The sequence below is a fragment of the Lycorma delicatula genome, chromosome 10 (genome assembly GCF_047948215.1).
Source record: "Lycorma delicatula isolate Av1 chromosome 10, ASM4794821v1, whole genome shotgun sequence".
In the NCBI taxonomy this organism is placed as follows: domain Eukaryota; kingdom Metazoa; phylum Arthropoda; class Insecta; order Hemiptera; family Fulgoridae; genus Lycorma; species Lycorma delicatula.
In genome coordinates this window covers 81,143,031-81,164,926 of record NC_134464.1, presented here as the reverse complement: position 1 = coordinate 81,164,926, position 21,896 = coordinate 81,143,031, and the positions used below count along the sequence as shown (strand labels likewise).

Genomic DNA, 21,896 nt, shown 5'->3' with positions numbered 1-21,896 from the left:
CAAACTGATTGTGGAATATTTCTTTATTGCCCTTGTTGATTTTAAGTTTGAGGTGAGTATAGGTAATTAATGACAAGTCCATTATTAAAAATGTTAATCTTGTTTGTTCTATTTTTTGTTGTCATTTAAATCAATAAATATTAATAAAGCGGTTACTTTTAAGTTTTATAAATAAAGCATTGTTAATTATTTGGTGATTCTTTAATATTATTTATTTGATTGTAATTCTATTTTTTTGTTTGTAGTAAGTTATACAGCAGTTTAGTTTATAGATTATATTATTGTTATTATAATTTATTTATATATGTAGTACTTATGTAGAAGACTGATGCTGCATCATGTTTTTCTTTTAATATTAAATATTATTAATTATATGAAAGTCTTTTTTTTTCTCTGTGGTGTTAGAGAGTTAGGGGGGGGGTTATGTAAGCAAGGAGTCCGGAGTAATATTCCCTCATCTCATGGAGTGAACAGCTGTCATACTCTTAAACATTACAGTGTTCATGCACAGATCCAATGATATAAGGAGGACAAGTAAATTTTGCATTAAAGGAGAATCCTGAAGCGCCTGGCTGATATTATAAGGTCAATTCACTGATCAAAACAAAACTATTCTATTAAAATTTATAAATCCATTTACATAGTGTTTTTGCTGTATATTTATATACTCTGATAAAGCCAATAATGGTTAGGAACAGAGGAGGTGGTGTAGCAACCGAACATGTCACAAGGCGGTTGTTCTTCTCCCTCGGGGGGGAATTGAAATGTATATTTACATGTTCTTGCTGGAGTTTTATAATATCTTTGTTTTATCCTAGACGTTCTGTGTTCAAAACCTTATCTGCCTTATTTTTTTTTTTAATACATAACGTGTATCATAAGTAGAGTAACTAATTACGTGTAAATCTATAGTTACATAGAGAGCAACCTTTAGAAAACATTGTTTCCTAGATACGTTCACAAGTGTTTTATTCCCACTATATTTCAAGGAAAAAGTAAATTAGTCATAAGATAATAGAAAATTTTAATAAGATTTTTACCTACAAAGTTGTAAGGTAAAAGCCACTTATCTTCCAGAAGTACACGCTTTATAAAGCAGGATTGAACCTATTCAATCAACTTCAATCAATTCTAATCAACAGCAAACCGTACTGCAGGGTTCATTCAAAACTATTTAGCAGCGACTTTAATATTAATGAATTTGTAACTTGATCCATGGGCTTAGAAAATTTTAAAATCGATTGAAATATTACAAATTTCTAAAAACCAAATAAATTATCTATTAATTTAAATTGAAAATAAAGTATACTATTTAAAGAGTAAATTATAATTTAGTTATGAATTAAATAATTAAATTTATTTATACGTTTTTATATAAGCTTTCCCAAAATCAGTTATAAATTACTGTTGTAATTGTTACATGAAATTAGTTTTGCATTCTGCTGTTTTATAATTTCATATTAGTCTTTTTGTTACTAAGACCGGAGGAACTTATGTACTGCTAAAAAAATTAACTTTACAAATACGTAGCTGTTTGTACTACACTACTAAAAAGTGAAATATACAATTATATAGAGGATTTTCTACCATTTTATAATCATAGTTGATATAAATTTCTATAATTCAATGAAATGTGAAGGATTATGTAGTTTTCTTTTTTCAAGTTTTCAGTTTTTTATCAATTATTAACGTTCACAAAAAAATAATTTTTCTTCACTTAGTTGGCTTGAAACCATTAAGAAATTATCAAATATAATGCTGACTGTAATATGAATTAACTAATTTTACTAATTTCACATTTATACCTCGTTAAAGAATAGAAAAAAGTTTAAAACTTACAGAAAAACCTGAGCAGTATTTAACAGTTATAATTTATTTTGTTGTTACAATTATAAAATTTTAAAATATATAAATTAAGAAAATAATAATGCATTTACTTTATTTTATGAAAATTGTTAACCATAATTTTATAATAATTTTTATTTTATAATTGCATTGTAGTTTTCAAAATTTTTTTAACTATATATTTGATGTACTTACAACAACTATGCGTACCCGTTTACTTACCAATCTAATTTATCTCTGTGTACCTTTAATAATTGCAATTCCTGCCCGATAGTTATACATTTACGAAAAGTAATAAATTATTTTATTAGCTTATGATTATAAATAAAATTCTTTATTATGTAAAATATAATTTTAAGTGTGTCAAAATATGATTAATAATGTGAATACCAACTAGATAATGAGTTATATATATTGTTAATAAAAAAATAAATATTATAAATGTACTAAATACATCATTAAAAATAAATTATTTTAAACAAACAGTACATATTTTTTTCAGCATATGGTTTTTACTGCTGAGGAAACCTCAAAGTATTTCATTGTGAAAATCCAGACCCTTGTTAAATTCTTCTGTCTGGAAATTTGTGATTTTTATGGACAAAAGGACTTCTTGTAAATATATTCAGAAAATATCTTTCTGATTACAGCTGCAAGATTACTAACGGCATACTGTAGAGTATGTCTGAGAAGTCCCCATACTGCTAGACAAACGTGCAAATGAACTTCATATATATTTTGAATATTTTTGTACATTTGTAGTTATGAATTACTTATTCACTGGATCTATGCTAGGATATCATCATGCTGAACATAAGAGCTATGCATTAAAAAAATAATTTTTCTTCACTTAGTTGGCTTGAAACCATTAAGAAATTATCAAATATAATGCTGACTGTAATATGAATTAACTAATTTTACTAATTTCACATTTATACCTCGTTAAAGAATAGAAAAAAGTTTAAAACTTACAGAAAAACCTGAGCAGTATTTAACAGTTATAATTTATTTTGTTGTTACAATTATAAAATTTTAAAATATATTATTATATATTATCCTCAAAATGTCGCGAAGCATCTCAGCTATTATAATTCAAAATGCTTCCTCCAAACTGTTCGGCCATCCTTAAATTGTTCCGTATCGACACATTGAAATATATAGGGCTTGATTTTTCAACACAATGAGTGTTTGATGTGATAGCATTGAATCTTTATAATGGCTATTGCACTGAATAAAGATAATAATTAAAAGGTTTACATGGTGTTCTGTTTTTATGCAATTAAATTTCTAGGTACCCTAGCAGCATATGAAATTTCAGCTCCATACAATTAACCATTCCTGAAAAATAAATTTATGTTAAAAATACAAAATGGTGGATAGCTGGTAAACTAAGCATTTGCGATTTATGTTGACTTAGAAGTTTTCTTTATTTTAATTTGGGGGATCATTTCCTGAATTCTTGAAACGATTTTTATAAACAACTGTATATAGAGGTGTACCACAAAGTCCTTCCGGGACTTTCATAACCTATTGTACTTGTGAAAATAATGGGTTCATGTAAACATAATCCTAAAATGCTCCATTTATGAGTTACGGCTAGTGAAAGATTTCACTCGGATTTCAACTACCACAGTGAAATGAGATTGTACTGAAATTTTTAGGATATTAATTAAGAGACAATTAATGATTTCTTATGGTTTTTGACCTGAAAAATTGAATTAAATAGGTTCCAGAACTGTCTCTGCACTATTTTTTGAGAAATCTGGGGTGAAAACCAATAAATTAGGTAAAAATACCCTGTTTTTTTTTATGTTTTAACATACAATAACTTTGTTAAATGGATAATAAATACAAAACTTATATAGAATTTAATTCTGGACAAAATTGTGCAAGATAGGTTGAATAAATCAAAGAAAAGTTAGAAAAATTCAAATTTTATTTAGAAACGGTACACTAGACCAAAGTGCATTGTATGTACCAGTTTATAATAAAAGTTAAAAAATGAGCCCGCTATTTTCAACACATTTCTTGTCACGCTTCTGTTCCTCTTTTTAGTTCTTCAGGGTTGTCCTTAAGTTGCTCAGCCACATCCACAATGCAGGCAATTAATTAATTTCCCATGAGAATGTATTTTATTTGTTTTGTTTACAATATTTTCCATTCATTCCACATGCAAAAATCTATAGGTTTTAGATCAGATGATCATGGTGTCCAGGAATGTGGACCTCCACAACCATCCATTTCTCAGGGAAATGATGATTTAAGTGAGTGGAAACAGTGCAAGAGAAGTGGGGAGACGCACCATTGTTCTGGAATCTTCAAGCAGCTGTGGCAATTCTTGAAGAAAGTGCAAGCAGACCTAAGCATTTAAGTTGCTAGGTAAAATGAACGGTCCAAACAGCTGATTGCGAAGAAGACCAAACCATACACTGATGCTAAATCAGTGTTGAAACCTTCTTTCTGCCATTTCATAAGAATTTACTTCTGCATGTGAAAGTTGTTGATGCCATTTCAAGTGAAATTTGTCTCGTTTGTAAAGAAAAAAACAATTGTAGAATTGACAATTTGTATTCCACCAGCTGCAGAACTCCAAGCAAAGCAGACCAACTCCTGAGTGTTTTTTGATAAAGATAAAACTTGTTTTAAGTATCCTCCAGACATCATGTACTGATGCCTGGACTATATCAGTAATGATTTCCTCATAACAGTATTATGTTGGACAGATTGTTTGTAGTTGGTATGAATATGAGGTAGTGAACTGTTTCCCGAAGATTGCGAAAAATTTAATTAATTATTTTGGGAACTGGAATCATGCGATTTGGAATTTAATGTATTTCATACATTACTGCAGCAGCTGTAGCATTACCATTATTACACACACCCAAAATTAATACCTTATCAGCATATTTCTCTGTTGTACGTAAGTACGGCATTACCTCAATGGCAACCTGATTACTTAAAACTAAAATTCATAGTAAACCTTTGCTAATGACAGCTCAGTTCACAGTACCTGATATTCTTAATGTACCTAACAAAATGATTTTAACACAAATACAATATTGTATTGTGCATTGTTGATCAGCTGTTATTTTATTACCAATTTTGAAATAATTTTTCAAATAATTTATTGCATTTCTATCATTTATAAAAAAATTATCTGAGTAATTATGATTGCAGTTTTATTTCCAGTCTATTTAAATTTTTTAACAGCATAATTTGTTTTCACAAATTTTTCTCATTACCAAAAAGAATTTGGTTTTTGTTTATTACCCATTTAACAAAGTTATTGTATGTCAAATATAAAAAACTGGAGTTTTTACCCCAGTTTATTAGTTTTCACCCCAGATTTCTCAAAATCTACTGCAGACACAGTTCTGGGGCTTATTTTATTCGATTTTTCAGGTCAAAAACTATAAAAAAAAACTAATTCTGCCCCTCAATTAACATCCTAAAAATTTTAGTATAAGTATGACTTACATTTTTTTCCTAGGCAATAAACACTTTCGTGTTATCACCCAGACATGATAAAAATACATCTAAAAAGAAAAAGCCTGTAATGTACGCTAATGCAAAATAAAATCACAAAGATATATCACATTATACATCTCAATTAAAATAATAAAATTACCATCTACTTTACAAAAAATGACATAAATGGCTGAAACACACCACAGTAATTTCAAATATTTGAATATAAATGAATGACCCTAAGAAATCATAAAGTATAACATAATTTAATTATCCCCTAGGATAGTTTGCATGTTACTCCCTAGTTTAAACTTGCAACGTAATGTCGCATAACACATACACTCCACAAGGTTGTGGTGCACTGTTAGCTGCAGCGAGTACAAAGGGGTGCATCTGTTTGTGTCATCAGTTACCCATGATCGACCTAGTGTGCCCTGTTCGCAAATGACAAGTAACTTCTTCTTGACTGTTATTTCTGCATGAGGAGCTCCAAGGTGATAAAATGTTCTTAATTCAATCAAGTTTATTGTTAATAGTAGCATCCCATTCACTCTGTCATTCATCATGAACCACCCTCTTCAGAGTACAGACAAGATCGTTAGAAACAATGCAATTGGTCAAAGGAGGCCGGAAACAAGCCTCTTTTGCCACATTACCAGGGCACTCATTGCCTGAAATTCCAATATGACTCGGAATCCAGCAGAAGCTCACATTTGTATTACATCTATTCATTTGTGAAATAAGACAATGAATCTCATAGACTACAGGGTGTCTGGAGTACACATCACTAATCACCTGTAACGCATTCATAGAATCTGAGCAAACAAGTACATATCGAAGTGTTGGCCTAATTATATTTAAGACCTTAATAGCAAACAACTCTGCAATAAAAATGCTGGGGAGGCCAAGCATGTATTTTCTGTTGGCAACCACAAAAGCACTTCATTTAACCAGGGTAGCTAAAATCTTTCACTAGCTGTAACTCACAAACAAAACATATTAGGATATATGTTTATGTCAACTTTTTCCATTATTTTCATAAGAAGTATAGATTATGAAAATATAGGGAGAACTTCACGATTCACCTTTTTTTAGCCTCCAAGATAACTATTAGGTATTGCTAGTGGATGAAATGAAATGACAATTTTGTAAATGCCATGCCTGACCGGAATTTGAACCCAGGACCTCCAGATGAAAGGCAGAGACACTCTCATGGAAGTCAGCATATATATATATTATTTTTCTAAAATCAATCCTTTCAAGACCCACATCACCTCTGCACTAATAATCTAAATATATAATATAAATCAACTCAATCCACCCGAGTTCAGAAATAAGAAAACTTACCTTATTTTCTTTATAATTTTACGATGGTACTTTCATAGGATCTTGCAACATCAGTCGTATATGAAATGTGTATACCATTACATATTAAACACAAAAGATTAAAATTACATATACATTTGCAAAGACATATGAAGTCATTAAGTAAAATAAAATAAAATAAAAACATATAATAACCTGTACGTGGCTAGCCAAATATGAATACTGTGCTATTTGAATACATGAAAATTTCATGTATTATCTATGAAAGTGCTGCTATCTACTGCAGCTTTTATGAATATATCTCTTTTAATAATCTGTACGTAGGTTGATCAAGTTGAATCTTTGCTTATATTTATATATAAACAAAATGTTTTTCCAAAATATCTAAATTTTTATTTATATTTCCTTTTTTAATTTCAAATATTCTTAAATCGGTATTAACATCAGAAGAAATAGTGTTTATTATTTATAAGGTGATCTGCCATATTAGGAAAGCGCAATTTTTTATTTTTATAATACCTAAAATGTTCATAAAATCTGGTTTTAAACACTATTGGTTTTACCAATATAAATATCCTCACAATCACTACCATTTTGTCTTATAAACCCCACATAAATTGTATAAATCAGTATTATTATTGTTTTTTTAAATACACAATAATAATATTGTTAGCTTGTTGTTGTTAGTTTTTTATGCAGGTTTAAATTTATCCTTGTCATAAACTTTGATTATATTTTCAACAATACTATTGGTGTATGAATATTCTAAGTAAACATTATCAACCTTCTGTGTTATGTATCGGTTTCAAAATTATAGTATTATTAAGTTTTTATATTTGTTTTTTATATATATTATCGATTAACAAAGCACTGCATCCACTTTGAATTGCAGTTTGTTTTATAGTATTTATTTCTTTGTTTAATTTCTCTTTATTATTTTGCGTATAATAGAAAGCTCTATTAATCATATTTGTATATATGTAAATTTTATGAGAACAAGGATAATTTGATTTTGTATAAATTGAGGTTTTATTGGCTATAGTATTCCTGTATTTTGAAACTTCAGTTGGATTATATTTGTTAATTTCAATACAAACATCTAGAAAATTGATTGTTTTGTTTATACCTTCAAGTAAATTTTTAATTATAATAATATGAATTAAGTTTATTCAAAATTATGAGGTGTTCATTATTTATAACTGGATCTAAATGACAAAAACATCAACATAACAAGTCCATAATAAAACCTTATGAGTGTGAATAATGCCATAGGCAACTTTAATCTCAAAATATTGTAAGTACATCTCTGACATAATAGCAAATAAAGGAAATCCCATAGATAAGGTATTTTCCTGTTTATAAAAATTTGTTATTAAATTCAAAGTAATTTTGTTGACATATGTTCCTCATAATAGTGATGCTGTTATCAATAAATTCAGGGTCTTCAGGATTATTTATTAATTTAATTTTTTTTATATGAATTGTTTTATCAAAAAGTACACTAGGATAAATGTTACTTATATATCATAACTCGCCACCCTAGTGTTCCTGCCAATTGTTAAGTTTTTTAATTTATTTACAAATTTGTACCCATTTTTTATGTTGTAACTGTAATGTAAATTCATTTTTATCCTAAGTATTTTATCTATAATTTTGGAATAATATAAGATGGAGCAGATGTAAAATCAATCAAAGGTCGCTTCTTGATCTTATATCTGCTCTATCTTATATTATTTCCAAAATTATAGATAAAATCCTTTCGGATCACCTTATAAATAATAAACACTATTTCTGATGTTAATACTGATTTAGAAATTTAGATGCAGGATCCTGTAAAAGTACTATCATAAAATTATTAAGAAAAGAAAAATAATAAATAAAAAATTAGGTAAGAGTTTTCTTATTTCTGTACTTGGGTGGATTGAGTTAATTTATTTAATATATATATATATATATATATATATGGTAGTCCAGAAAGTAACTTACGTTTGTGCCTAGTGTTTCATGCCATCTTGGCATCAAAACATTTCTACACTCAGTACGCATCAAGCTGTCATAGTGTGTGGACTGTGATTTTTCTACTTTGTTCAGTAGTATAAAATGTTCATATACTGCGTGAACATACCATCTGATTAGGAAAGTCGAGAATTACAGCGTTCAAGTCCTAGTAAAAAGCCAGTTATTTTTACACGGATTTGAATACTGGATCGTGGATACCGGTGTTCTTTGGTGGTTGGGTTTCAATTAACCAGACATCTCAGGAACGGTCGAACTGAGAATGTAAAAGACTACAATTCATCTACACTCATACATATCATCCTCATTCATCCTCTGAAGAATTATCTAAACGGTAGTTACCGGAGGCTAAACAGGAAAAAAAAAGAAGAGATATGGTTATTTGCAATTCTTTCATTTGGGCTCTTTGAAGGATGAAGTTTATGAATCAAATGCCCAAACTATCAATGAACTGAAGGTGAAAATTCAGAAAGAAACTGACAGCATTGTCAACATCATTTTGCATCAGGTGATTATCAATTTGGTCACTAAATCACATAAGTGCATTGCTGCATAGGATGTTCACTTCAAACATCTTTTTTTAATATATTGTAAATATGTAAAATATTTCTAATGTAAATACAGAATTTAATTAAATTTACATATTCATTTCATTCATAAAATGTTACATGTCTTATTTGTGTTTATTCTCTAGTGTTAAGTATAGTATTAAGTTGCTCACTCTGTATGTGCATAACCACATAACCGTGCCAGGACACTGGTGTTATCATTTCTAATCCGCTGGATCTGTCATGAAGATCTAACAAATAGTCGCATGACAAATTCTGCATGATGTAGCAATTGTTCAGACAAGCTAAGCTTTTTGTAATGTATTGCACACTTAATTGAAGCAACAGTGCTCTTTAAATAAACAAATAACCAAGATTTTCAATAGTTTAATTGAAAATTCTTTCCTGAAGAGCCATTTTACCAGCAAATTGTTAATTAAAATCGTGAAACTATGTAATGTATAAAACTTTTATAATGTTGATAAAATATACAATTAAGTGAAAAAAAATCCTGTCTTCAGCAAGAGTTGGTGGCACCTTTTTTTAATGGCTGTAATATTGAACCGACCATCAGAAAAGATTTTTTTTTTATCCTTTGACAAAAGGTAAAGTTATGAAATATACCTAAACATTCGATTTTTTTATAAAATCTGTAGATGAAATTATGGAACTTTGAAATAACACTAGTGGGAAAACAATTTACCATAATTTCTATTGGTTATCATCAAATAAATTGTAATGAATAAGAATAATGTAGAGAATATCATGTTTTTTAGTGTTGTAAAATTCAGTTTTTTTCTATCGAGTAGATTATATGATATAACTATGTAATAGAAAAACTTTTTATCTTTTGTTATAAATATTATAACATTTATCAGATTTTAATAACTTTGTTGAAGTCATTTGTATGTTTTCTGGGCATATTTACTGGGAAAATAACTGTATTTTTTTTTTTTACAAATGTACATTGTATAGTATAACTAATTTACTTTTCAATATTTTCTATTTATTCTGAGGGTAATTTTACTTCAGAGAATTAACTGTTACCACACCCATAGCACCAGTGATCAAAGAATACTTTGTGTATATAAGTGAAGTGTGGCTGCCAGTGTGGTAGTGGTAGCTATGTTTCTCTTACTTTTTCCACAAGTTTATTTGCAACTCCATTTTCCAACTGTTTGTGTTTAATATTCTTATAGTTCATGTATTTCTATGTTGAAGTATGTTGGGAGTATTGATGTTGATTAGTACTTACTAAATGATTAACTAAATATCACAATCCATTTGAAATTGAAATTAATCTAAAATTGTTTTAATTATATTTAAATGTACACATTTTTTATACTACATGAGCTTGAACATGCTTTGCATGTATTTTAATTTCAAAGATGAAATTATAGGTGAAAAAATACCACACTCATTTCTATAATTGAACTCAAGATTAAATGATTTAGGAGCTAGCATGCTAACCACTACATCATTTTAACAATTCATTAACAAACACTGATTAGTCATCAGTCTCGCTGACCATGAATAGAGCAGCATAATTTCAGTTTCAAGTAATATATACTTGAAACTAAATATATACTTTTGAAAGTATATGTTTGGAGTGTCGCTTTATATGGAAGTGAAACTTGGACAATCGGAGTATCTGAGAAGAAAAGATTAGAAGGTTTTGAAATGCGGTGCTATAGGAGAATGTTAAAAATCAGACGGGTGGATAAAGTGACAAATGAAGAGGTATTGCGGCAAATAGATGAAGAAAGAAGCATTTGGAAAAATATAGTTAAAAGAAGAGACAGACTTATAGGCCACATACTAAGGCATCCTGGAATAGTCGCTTTAATATTGGAAGGACAGGTAGAAGGAAAAAATTGTGTAGGCAGGCCACGTTTGGAATATGTAAAACAAATTGTTAGGGATATAGGATGTAGAGGGTATACTGAAATGAAACGACTAGCACTAGATAGGGAATCTTGGAGAGCTGCATCAAACCAGTCAAATGACTGAAGACAAAAAAAAAAGTAATATATTTGCTTCACTTTTGCAATTGTATTGTTTTTATGACAATGTAAACCAAGATTTACTTGTTTTCAGAACCCAAAGAAATTTTTATCTTTTGCAGATATTAGTTAGATTGGATGGTATAGACAGAATAATCAATGAGGTTGTTGAAATAAAATTCATTTTGCCATCACATTGGGAGAAAATTGCTGGTGTAAGTTAATAAATTATAATTTATTAAGATTTACAACACTAGTGCTGTTATTTAGTACATAAGTGATTAGTTAGAATTTGAGACTCTTCCCAACTTTTTAACTTACTTTTGTATTTCTTTAATTTGTTAATTAAGGGACTGTTATTATTCGTCTTGTTTATTTATTTTTAAATAATTTTTAAGTCACGCTAACTGCTTTGATTACTAGTCTCTACTAATAATGTATAATTCACTTATATTTTCTGTTTAGCCTCTGGTAATTACCGTTCAGATAATACTTCAGAGGATGATATGTATGAATGTAAATGAAGTGTAGCCTTGTTTCAGTTCGACCATTCCTGAGATGTGTGTTAATTGAAACACAACCACAAAAGAACACCAATATCTACGATCTAGTATTCAAATCTGTGTAAAAATAACTGACCTTACTAGGACTTGAACGCTGGAACTCTCGACTTCCAAATCAAATGATTTGGGAAGACACGTTCACCACTAGACCACCCCGGTGGATTTATTCACTTATGCACTTATACTATTTTGTATTTTCATTACTTTTTTTATAAGAATATACTAATTTATTATTTTGCCACTTTTCTAAAATATGATTACCTTTCATTAATTTATTTAGAAAAGGAGGTCACATATACATGAGCAAATTTTAAAATAAGTAACAATTGGTGTCACTGCTGACTGAAATTTAGGTAGTGATATTTTTTTTGGATTTAAATTATAATACCAGTTGAAAGTAAACAGGTTGGTGTGAACAGTCTAATATGTTTTGGAACAGCAGAATGAATGTGCATTTCTTATTTTCAACAAACACTGATGAGTAAGGGCTATAAAAAAAATTAAATTTTTACATTTTAGATGCAACGGGTAACTTACGAGATGCGTTTAAGAAACCCACTGGTTGGTCTAGTGGTAAACTTGTCATTGCATAACAGCTGATTTTGAGTTGAAAATTTTAAGGTTCAAATCCTAGTAGAGGCAGTTTTTTATGGATACTGGTATTCTTTGGTGGTTGGGTTTCAATTAACCACACATCTCAGGAATGGTCAACCTGAGACTGTACAATTATACTTCATTTACATTCATACACGCCATCCTCATTCATCCTCTGAATACTTTACGATGGTTCTAGAAGCTAAACATAAAAAACTTCTATCTCTTGAAAAATTTTCCATAGCAAGTGATTTATGAGTGATCAAGCAAAGGTTGATAGAAAAAGTACCTGATGAGGGTAATTTGAAGTTTTTGGATCACAAAGTATATGTCTTTAATGTTTGTAGACAAATGTATTTAGTTTTAGTTTATATATATTTACCTAATATATAGGTGCAAAAGTTTATGGCAGTTCTAATCGTTTGCAACAGTATAGTGCGAGAATCAACAGACTGATTGCTTTAAAATTTGTAGAGCACATTCATGTTTTCATACATACATTAAAGCCATACATACATTGAGGCCCCAGCTTCTTTGGGGTTGAGAATAATGAACAAAGTTGGCCAACTAGAAGGGAAGGGCAAACAAAGTGAATCCTAACCGACTAGTGTATACAGGTATTTCATAAGTTTCCATGTATAACAAAATATTTTTTTATGAAAACCAGTTTTTTATTTATTTATTATTATTTATTTTTATGTATTCTATGTATGGACATCTGTGTGTGCATGCACGCGCACGCTCACGTGTGTATTTACCACACTGTGCTAATAAAATTTAATATTAAATAAAATATAAATCACCAAAATACAATAAATAAAGTTAAACTTACTATATTAATTCCAAGAATCAATTTTCATAGGATCCTACATCTTCAGTTCTTGAATTCTATAATTAAAACATTTATTTATGATTTGTGGAAACTGTTTTTTGAAAATTTTGAAATTTATTGTGGATGAATATGCAAATTCTGTTATTCAGTATTTAGATAGCTCACATATTTTTTTGTGGGGGGAGGGTTAAATACTAACAACCCCTGAACCACAAATCTAGAATAATTTACTTTTCAAAGATACTGGTGTTAATTTTGCTAGGTACATTGATTTTATTCAGGGAGGAAATTTGTTAACGCTCTAACTTTTTGTAAACTCAGCTTAAAATAATTATTACTTTTCATGATCTCTTACATTAATGCCCAGTTAAACAAATTCTAGTTTTAATTAATTTAAAGTGGTGTAATATATTTTCACTACAGATACTAAATCAGTTTATTGTTGAACCCTCAGATATGAAAATAGTCCTTCCATATGCTCGCAAAGTAAAAGATTCTCAATTTTCTTTTGTAGTTGATGTTCCTTTAGTGGTCCATTAGTAAGTTTCTTTCAGATAACTTAGATTAGAATCTGTAAATAGATAGACAAAATAAATATTTAGTCTGTTTATATGGTTTGAAAGATTTTATTTATCATCAAGGTATTATCTGCTCTTAACTGTGAATGAATAAGTTGTCATTTGCCATTGCTATTAATGAACATAGTAATTTTCATGTTATCCTGACCATTGATGCAAACAGTCATCTCAGTTCTTGTACATTTACAACATTGATGTTCTATGTATAATGTTTGTGAACCGTAATTTGAATTTCATTATTTGGTGACGTATTACATTTCTATGTTTATGATATACAGTCTGTGTTTTTTCCTTTTTCAAAGTTTTTCTTAATACTAATTAATATAGAGGAATAAAACACATATTTAGAATTTTTTTCTAATGAAAGTGATAAAAAATATATATTTTGAAATAATTTACTTATTATATTCAGTTCTCAATTTGTTAATACATATAACTAAAAATAATATGAAAAAAATAAACTTGCTCACAAATATTTTCTAAAACATGAAAGTTATGATTTAAACATAATTTACTATTTGTGGAAATTGAATAGGATCAAAATTATTTGTAAAATTTGTTTTATTAGGTGGTTCATTTATTAATATTAATAATCAATAAAATGAAGTGAATGCTGTGTTTAGATTATTTTTAAATGTACTCGTCTATTTTTATTTTAATAATCTGTTTAAAAATTTGTTTTATTCTAATTGCTTACGTATTTCAGAAAATTGATAAAAAATATATATGTGTTGCAGATTTTTGAAGAATCACAAATGGTATTTTCTAAAATTTCAGCATAATAATTTTATGATGTTATTTGAAGCCAGAATAATTTTTCTTATTTCATACAACAGTACTTTGCATAAATATGAAATATTTTAAACACATTGGTCAGTAATTATTTGTTATGTTTGAGTTTTACATAAATAATTTTAATAAAACAGTAAAAATTAATGTTTGTTTTAAGAAAATATAACTATTTTTTAAACTAAAGTAGAGCCATTTTCATTACTGTCAGTTTGCATAAAGAATAGATTAAGTTTATAATGTGCTTGAAAGAAATAAAATTTTAACACTGTATATCATTTAGAATGTTCAGTGTAAGTTACTGTTGAATCTTTTTGGTGTATATCATTAATGATAGTGATAAATCACAGGTTTTTTTTTTTAATTTATGGTAAGGGTTTTGGACTTTATATGATGAGTTGAAATTTCTTTCATGAGCTTAAAATGCTGTTTTAGTAACAGATGTATATAAAAATAGTTATTTCTACTTATACAATAGCTCTGATGCTATTTAAAGTTAGCCTTACTTTTATTAATAATATTGGAAATGTGATTCTGTATCATTTGATGACATTTAGTTTTATTTATTTGAATATAAATTAAAACATTTATATGGATGGTATAAATCATGGTATTCTTAGTGACATATCTTGATCTGTACTAAAGAAAAAGTATTGTTTAAAGAAGCGGTCAAAGTACACTTTAAGTACTGCTATACACAACAGATTTTTCTGCACTAAAAGGGCTGTTAAGAATTTTTCAGGAACTTGTTCTTATGAATAATTTGATAAAATATATACCACAAAGCTTGTGTTAGTTTTTCTTATTTGTACACTGAAGTTTTTAAATTAATTAGCTCAAATTAGTGTTTACTGAAGGATTTTTTGTTGGACCAATGTGAACAAATTCTTAATTGAAGAGAAAGTTTTTCTTTAATTTCAGTTTAAAGTGGAGTAAATAAAATACTATATTAATCTTAGAAAAAGTCAGTTGGCAATGAATAAATGAAATACGTTAAGTTAATAGTGGAAATTAAATATGTAGTCAATAACTCTGATCAGTAAACTGTGAATTATAATGTTAAAATTAAAATAATTTGACAATTGAAATGAAATAGAAACAGTGAAGCCACTAAAGTAGCACCATCTATACTGTACAGTTTTTGTATATAAGTAGTATAAATTATGCTATATAATTATGAATACATAATGTATTCAAGTACTGTATGAGTAATAATTAAGATTAATTGTATATTACACCATATTACACTTCTGTAGTGTTAAGTTATATTTAAATTTTATTAAAATAAACTAAATAGCACAGAATATTGAGATGAGATATATATTACCTAATTTTTCCATGAAAGTACTTTGGCAGGATCCCAAATTCTCAGTCATGATTTGAATAATTCCAATAATGGAATTATCTCAATATTCTGTACTAGGTGGTTTATTTTAATAGTTTAAATATGATTATCTATGTTATATAATGATTAGTGTTATGTATAAATAATAATTTATTCATATCATGAAATGAAGTTTGGTCAAAAAATAAGCAGAATTTTAGTTTTTCTCAAAAAATCATCAATATTGTTTTTGTCATCTTCAATGTACTCTCCTTCAAATATTGTCCAGTGCTTTTTCCAATCTTTGAACCAACCCTCGAATACAATTCTGTATGGCATTTAGCTCTTTCAGCATTCTGTCTTTATCTCTTCAATGTTTGCAAAACGTCATCCTTCCATGGTTCTTTCAGATTTGGGAATAGGAAGAAGTAACAGAGGACCATGTCTGGTGAATACGGCGGCTGAAGCATCATAACGGTGTTGTTTTTGGTCAAAACTTAACAAACAAGCAGTGAAATATGAGAAGGTACATAATTGTGGTGCAATTGCCATGAATTATTTCGCTAAAATCGAAGCGTTTTCTTTGGATTGTTCTGTGTAAACAGAGTAGAACTTACAGGTAGTACTCCTTATTGACTGTTCAACCTGCTGGCAAGAACTCATGGTACACTAAGCCACTGAAATTAAACAACACATTAATCAGAACTTCACTTTGATCGAACTTGATAAGCTTTTTTCAGTCTTGGCTTTTCAGGAAGCTTTCATTGGGATGATTGGGCCTTAGTTTTGAGATCATACCCATACACCCAGATTTCATCTCCAGTTATGACCTGTTTGAGCAGTTTTGGAATGTTGTTCACTTCATTCAGCAGCTTCTGAATACTGTTCATTTGGCACTGCTTTTGGTCGAAATTCAACAATTTTGGAACAAATTTTGCTGCCACATGTTTCAAGCCCAAAACATCTGAAAAAATTGCTTGAACAAATGAGAAAAAAAATGGCACAAATTAGCCAAGTGATGTGACTATATCAGCAGTCTCTCTGATAGTGATTCAGTGATTGTCCATAATCATTTTCTTCACTTTTTTGACATGTCATCGATTGTTATTGTGCTGGGATGTCCAGGGTACTCTTCATTCTCAACGTCTTCACAGCCCTCTTGGAAACGTTTGTTTTTTTTCATACAAGAATCACCAATAGTAACATTCAACACTTCTAATGTAGTGCTGCACTTTATTGCATTCTTAATCCAAATTCTTTGTCCCATTTTTTCACATTAAAAACTCGCCAACAATACCAAAAGACATGTAACATTTCTGATGACCAACAATAAACTAAGCATCCATTATTGCTACCAATATAAATATATGTTAGGGACAAGTGTAAAAACACAAAAAAACAATTGTGACAATTACACTTGTACTGCCTGGGAAATTAAAAAATTCGCATATTTTTTTATCAAACCTTGTACATAATTTTGTATTAAAAAAACAAAATTATTTTTTAAGTTATGTATTGATACAAAACAGTGTTTACCATAATAAGAATGCGCAATATGGTTTTTAATGTAAAAAGAAGTCCTTTTTATCATAAAATTTAACCTGTCTGTTAGACAAGTGTACATTGTTTACCAACTTTTCTGTAATGTTTCGTATAGTTTTTTTTACCAGATTTGTACACTGTTAACATTTACTTATGTCATAGGGGTTCAGTGTACGACAGTCTCAAAAATATTGCAGTAAGCTGGGAAAATTAGTGCTGTGAATTAGTCTAAACTAACATTTTTTAAATCTGCTATCATGGCAGTCCAGCTTCCAATTGGTTGCAGGAGTCAAACTTGGATTGAGTATAAGGAATATTACCAATTATGAAGTATTATCCTTCAATACTGAATTTATTATTTTTTCTTTCTGTATTTCAGGTAACCAACAACATAAAAGAAGTTTCAATTCAATTTTGAAAATGTTCCACGAAATTTCAATTTCCTGAGGATTATAGTTTGAACATTATTTGTAGATATTTTTTATTATTATTATTAGTAAAATAAGGTTTACTTCAGTATTTAATTATATAATTTGTATAGTTTAAATTAATGGCATTTTAAAGAAATATTTTTATTTTAAACTAATTTTTTAATTAATCAGAGCAAATAGAATTTACTTCCATTTTACAATTTTCATTTTTTTATTCTTAAAATAAGACTTCTATTGTATATTTATAATTTAAAATATTTATTTGTAATGTCTAAATATTAATAAATGTACTCATTAAATATGTTTGGTTTTAACATTTGGGGATCATGGGTCAAGCAGTTTTTAATGATCTTTTGTGCTGCTTTGAGTGGCAAAAGGTAGCAAATGCAATACAATAGGAATTATTATAGTAGATTCACAAATGTGATAGTATTTATAGATTAAATTTTGTACTGTTTTTCCTGTATCATTGATAATGATTTTTAATATTATTGGAAAGATTATTTTTAATATTATTATCAGCCTGAAGAATACTGAAATCACAATAGCAGTGAACATGAACATCTGTGCTCTTTTGATATGTTTACATACTTGGGCTTCAGTTTGTTCTATATGAGCTATTAAATTATAATTTATTAATTTTTTAATAATCAAGCTATTTATATAAATAAATAAGGCATAATTACTCACTCATTGGTTTTTACAGCAAGACCTTTCAGAAAATTCTTTCAAAGTAATTTTTATAAATCAAATATATTACACCACTGATTGGAAGAATACCAAAATTTTAATTTGTAATAATCGAATTTGCAACTAAGAAGGAACACTTAACAAAAATCAGCAGTTACAAAAAGCCCTTTCACCCCTTGAAATTTCTTGGTAATTTCTTTTTTAAACTGACATTATTGAATGACTGGCAAATTAACTTTTAGAAATTTGTATGTGATAAAATTTAAAATCATTGAATAGTTTAAAAGTTATATCTTTTTTAATTATTGATTAGAGATACTACCACTTGGGCATGGAGATGTTTTATATTATATTTTTAAGCTGTCTACAAATTTAATCTGTTAATTATATATATATTTTCTATATTACATTTTTTTAGGGGTTTATATTACAGTTTTATACAGGTATCACAGAAAATTTTGTGATACAATTTAAAGCAAATATATATATATACACACATACATACACGTTTTTGTATAAACAAATTTTCTGGGAACTTTCATAACCTATTCTAATCATAAAAATAATGGAAAAAACTGATATATAAAGTAATGTCCTAAAATGCTTCATTTGGGAGTAACAGCTAGTAAAAAAAATTCGCTTTCATTTCAGCTACCCTGGTGAAATATGGTCCTATTGAAATTTTTAGGACATTAACTTAGCAGCAGAATTAGTAATGTCTTAAGGTTTTTGACCTGAAAAATTGAATAAAATAGGTCCCAGAAACGTATCTGGTAGTTTTTAATAAATCTGGGGTGAAAACTAATAAATTTGAGTAAAAATCCTTGTTTTTTATGCTGACGTACAATAAATTGTTAAATGAGTAATACACATAAAACTTTTAAACAAAACTTGTAGAGAATTTAATTTTGAACAGATGGTTTAAGGTAGATGAATAACACAAAGAAAGAAAAATAATAAATTTATTTTAAATTTAAATTTATCTCACAAGTTACCCGTTTCATTTAAAATGTAGAAATCTTAATTTTTTGATAGCCCTTTACTCTTTAGTATGCCTTGAAAAAAAAAATTAACCAGAAACTTTCATGCCCTTACTAGAAAATTACAACTTTGTTTTTTTAGAATTATGGCTATATTATCACCACTTAAGGATAATTTTCTTTTAAATTAATTTTACACAAAAAAATTAAAAAATGTTGTTACAATTTCTAATTTTTAATCTCACAACATACTCTTTTAATAATATTCACTGAATTGCCTTCCTCAAATGGGGAGCTCTTAAATTAAAAGGAAAACCAACAATTATTTTTTTTAATTTAAAATCAATTTTAGTGATATTTTATATTTTTAATCATTAAAAAAAAACCTGGTGCCCCTAAATTTTCAAAAAGTTGAAAACATATTTTTTTGAAATTGTGATGCTAATTAATATAGTAATATTAAAAATTTTGGTTATTTATCTGTTTTGTTGAGCATTTTGGCTTCAAAAATTAAAAGCTATAAATAAATTCAAAGAAGTAATTTTACGTTTAACAAGTATAGAAATAATCATTTTTTTCTATTTATTTAACTACATATCTTAAAATTAGAAATAAATATTTTTAGAAAAAATTTTGGTTATTCATTTTCAATAAAAAGAAATTATTTTATCATAAAGATACAAATAGAGCTTTAAATTACTAAATTAGAAAAATTTTCTAACATAGCAGACATTTTTTTAAATAATTTTCATTTCTTTCAAATGCTATGGAATCGTAGTTTAAATTTTTCCTTACTTCCAAATAAAATGTTTCAATTATATTTTTAAGAGTCCCACTTTATTATTCTCATTTTGAAGATAAATGATCAACCAGAAGATACATTTCAGCAGAAAATAAAATATTATTTTATTGGTATGTGTATTGCTTGCAATATAAGCAGCTGCGTAAAATCAGCTATTGACAAATGATCATTATTCTTAATTGGATAATTCCAAAATCTTCAAAGGATTTAGACTGAATTTTCCTATAGCATAGTTGAAAAGATAAAAAAATCAAAAGTATGTTTTATGGTCATTAATTATTGTATTTTTTTTTTCAAGAAAAAACTTTTCAGTGGCTTTATATAATTAAAAAGATTTTCTGGATGCAGAGTTCGTTAATTGTATAAAGCAGTACCAGCATTTCACGTGAATAACAGAAAGGTTTATCGTTCAGAGGTTTTGGCTAGGCTTAATGTGAGCCAACATTAATTTATTGTCACTTTGCTAAACTGGATATTTTGATTTGTCTGCAAGAAATGAGTTTCCCTAATAGTGATCAATAATTTCATTTTTATACTTGTGTCTTTTTCAAAGAAAATAATCTCATAACTTTTGGAATAAATGCATGACATTAGTAAACATCCATATACAACTATCACACCTTATTAGTTAAAACGACAGCTATAAAATACAAAATTCTTCTTCTACTGTTACCTAATGTTACTGCATCTCCATAAGCTTGTTTCAAGAGTTTAAATGTTTTTGTGTACGTTTTCCCGTTTCACGCAAAATTTTAAATTGTATCGTTGCTCCTGATAATCGCACATTATAAAAATTGTTACTAACACTTAAACATGTTACACTCAAATAACAATAACACGAAAACTAAATGAGATATCAACAACCAAAGAACATGTGGTTACAAATGAGGTTATGCGAAACACAATGCTGCCAATCCCATGTCACTAAACATCCCCGTTGACGTGTAATTAAAAATGTTTAGTTATTTTCTGAACAAACGTAGTATATTTAGTAGTAGGGAAGAAATAAATGTACTAAACTTTTAGGGAAATTGTTCTTTTTTATAGTGTAATATGTTTAATAGTGGTGGATCAAGATTAAATTTAATAATAATAATAGTAAGTATAAAATATAATTCTTATTGATGATTCAGAAACCCAGCATATAGGACTTTATGGATGCGGTCCTCCAGTAATGATCTAAATATTGATATGAAAATAAGAATACACAAATTAAAAAGGTTAAAATTACATTTTAAAAACTGTACCAGAAATTTCTAAAAACAATAAAATTTGAATGATGAAAATGACCCAGAATTTACTGAAACATTTGGATTTGAAAATTATAATTAAATTTTAATTACAAGAAAAGGATATAAACTCATATAAAGAAACATATTTATAGCAAGGAAAGTTAGCAGTTAAATGAATCATTATTTCTTTATTTCTAAACAAAAAATGAAAAGCCCAAAAAAATGACAAAATTATACATTTTACTGCATAATGAGCAATTACTCAAACACCTCCTTGTTAGCTACAGCAAACTTGAATTTAAAAATCAGTCCAAAGGTTCAGCAGTTATTAAC

At 28.0% G+C, this 21,896-nt stretch overlaps 1 protein-coding gene and 1 long non-coding RNA gene across 5 annotated transcripts in view; one reads left to right on the top strand and one right to left on the bottom strand.

The window, feature by feature from the left end:
• LOC142331116 (mitochondrial pyruvate carrier 2-like) overlaps positions 1 to 21,231 on the bottom strand; it is an 81,569-nt gene extending 60,338 nt beyond the window's left edge. For all 4 annotated transcript variants that reach the window (XR_012757890.1, XR_012757891.1, XM_075376800.1 and 1 more), the window contains exon 1: positions 21,005 to 21,231. The gene's annotated coding sequence lies outside the window, so the exon portion shown is untranslated. The remainder of the gene's footprint in view (positions 1 to 21,004) is intronic.
• Positions 11,322 to 17,903, top strand: LOC142331117 (uncharacterized). Its single transcript, XR_012757892.1, has 3 exons — positions 11,322 to 11,421; positions 14,511 to 14,645; positions 17,808 to 17,903. It is a non-coding gene; the product is annotated as an uncharacterized LOC142331117 (long non-coding RNA).
• Positions 21,232 to 21,896: the final 665 nt, after the last annotated feature.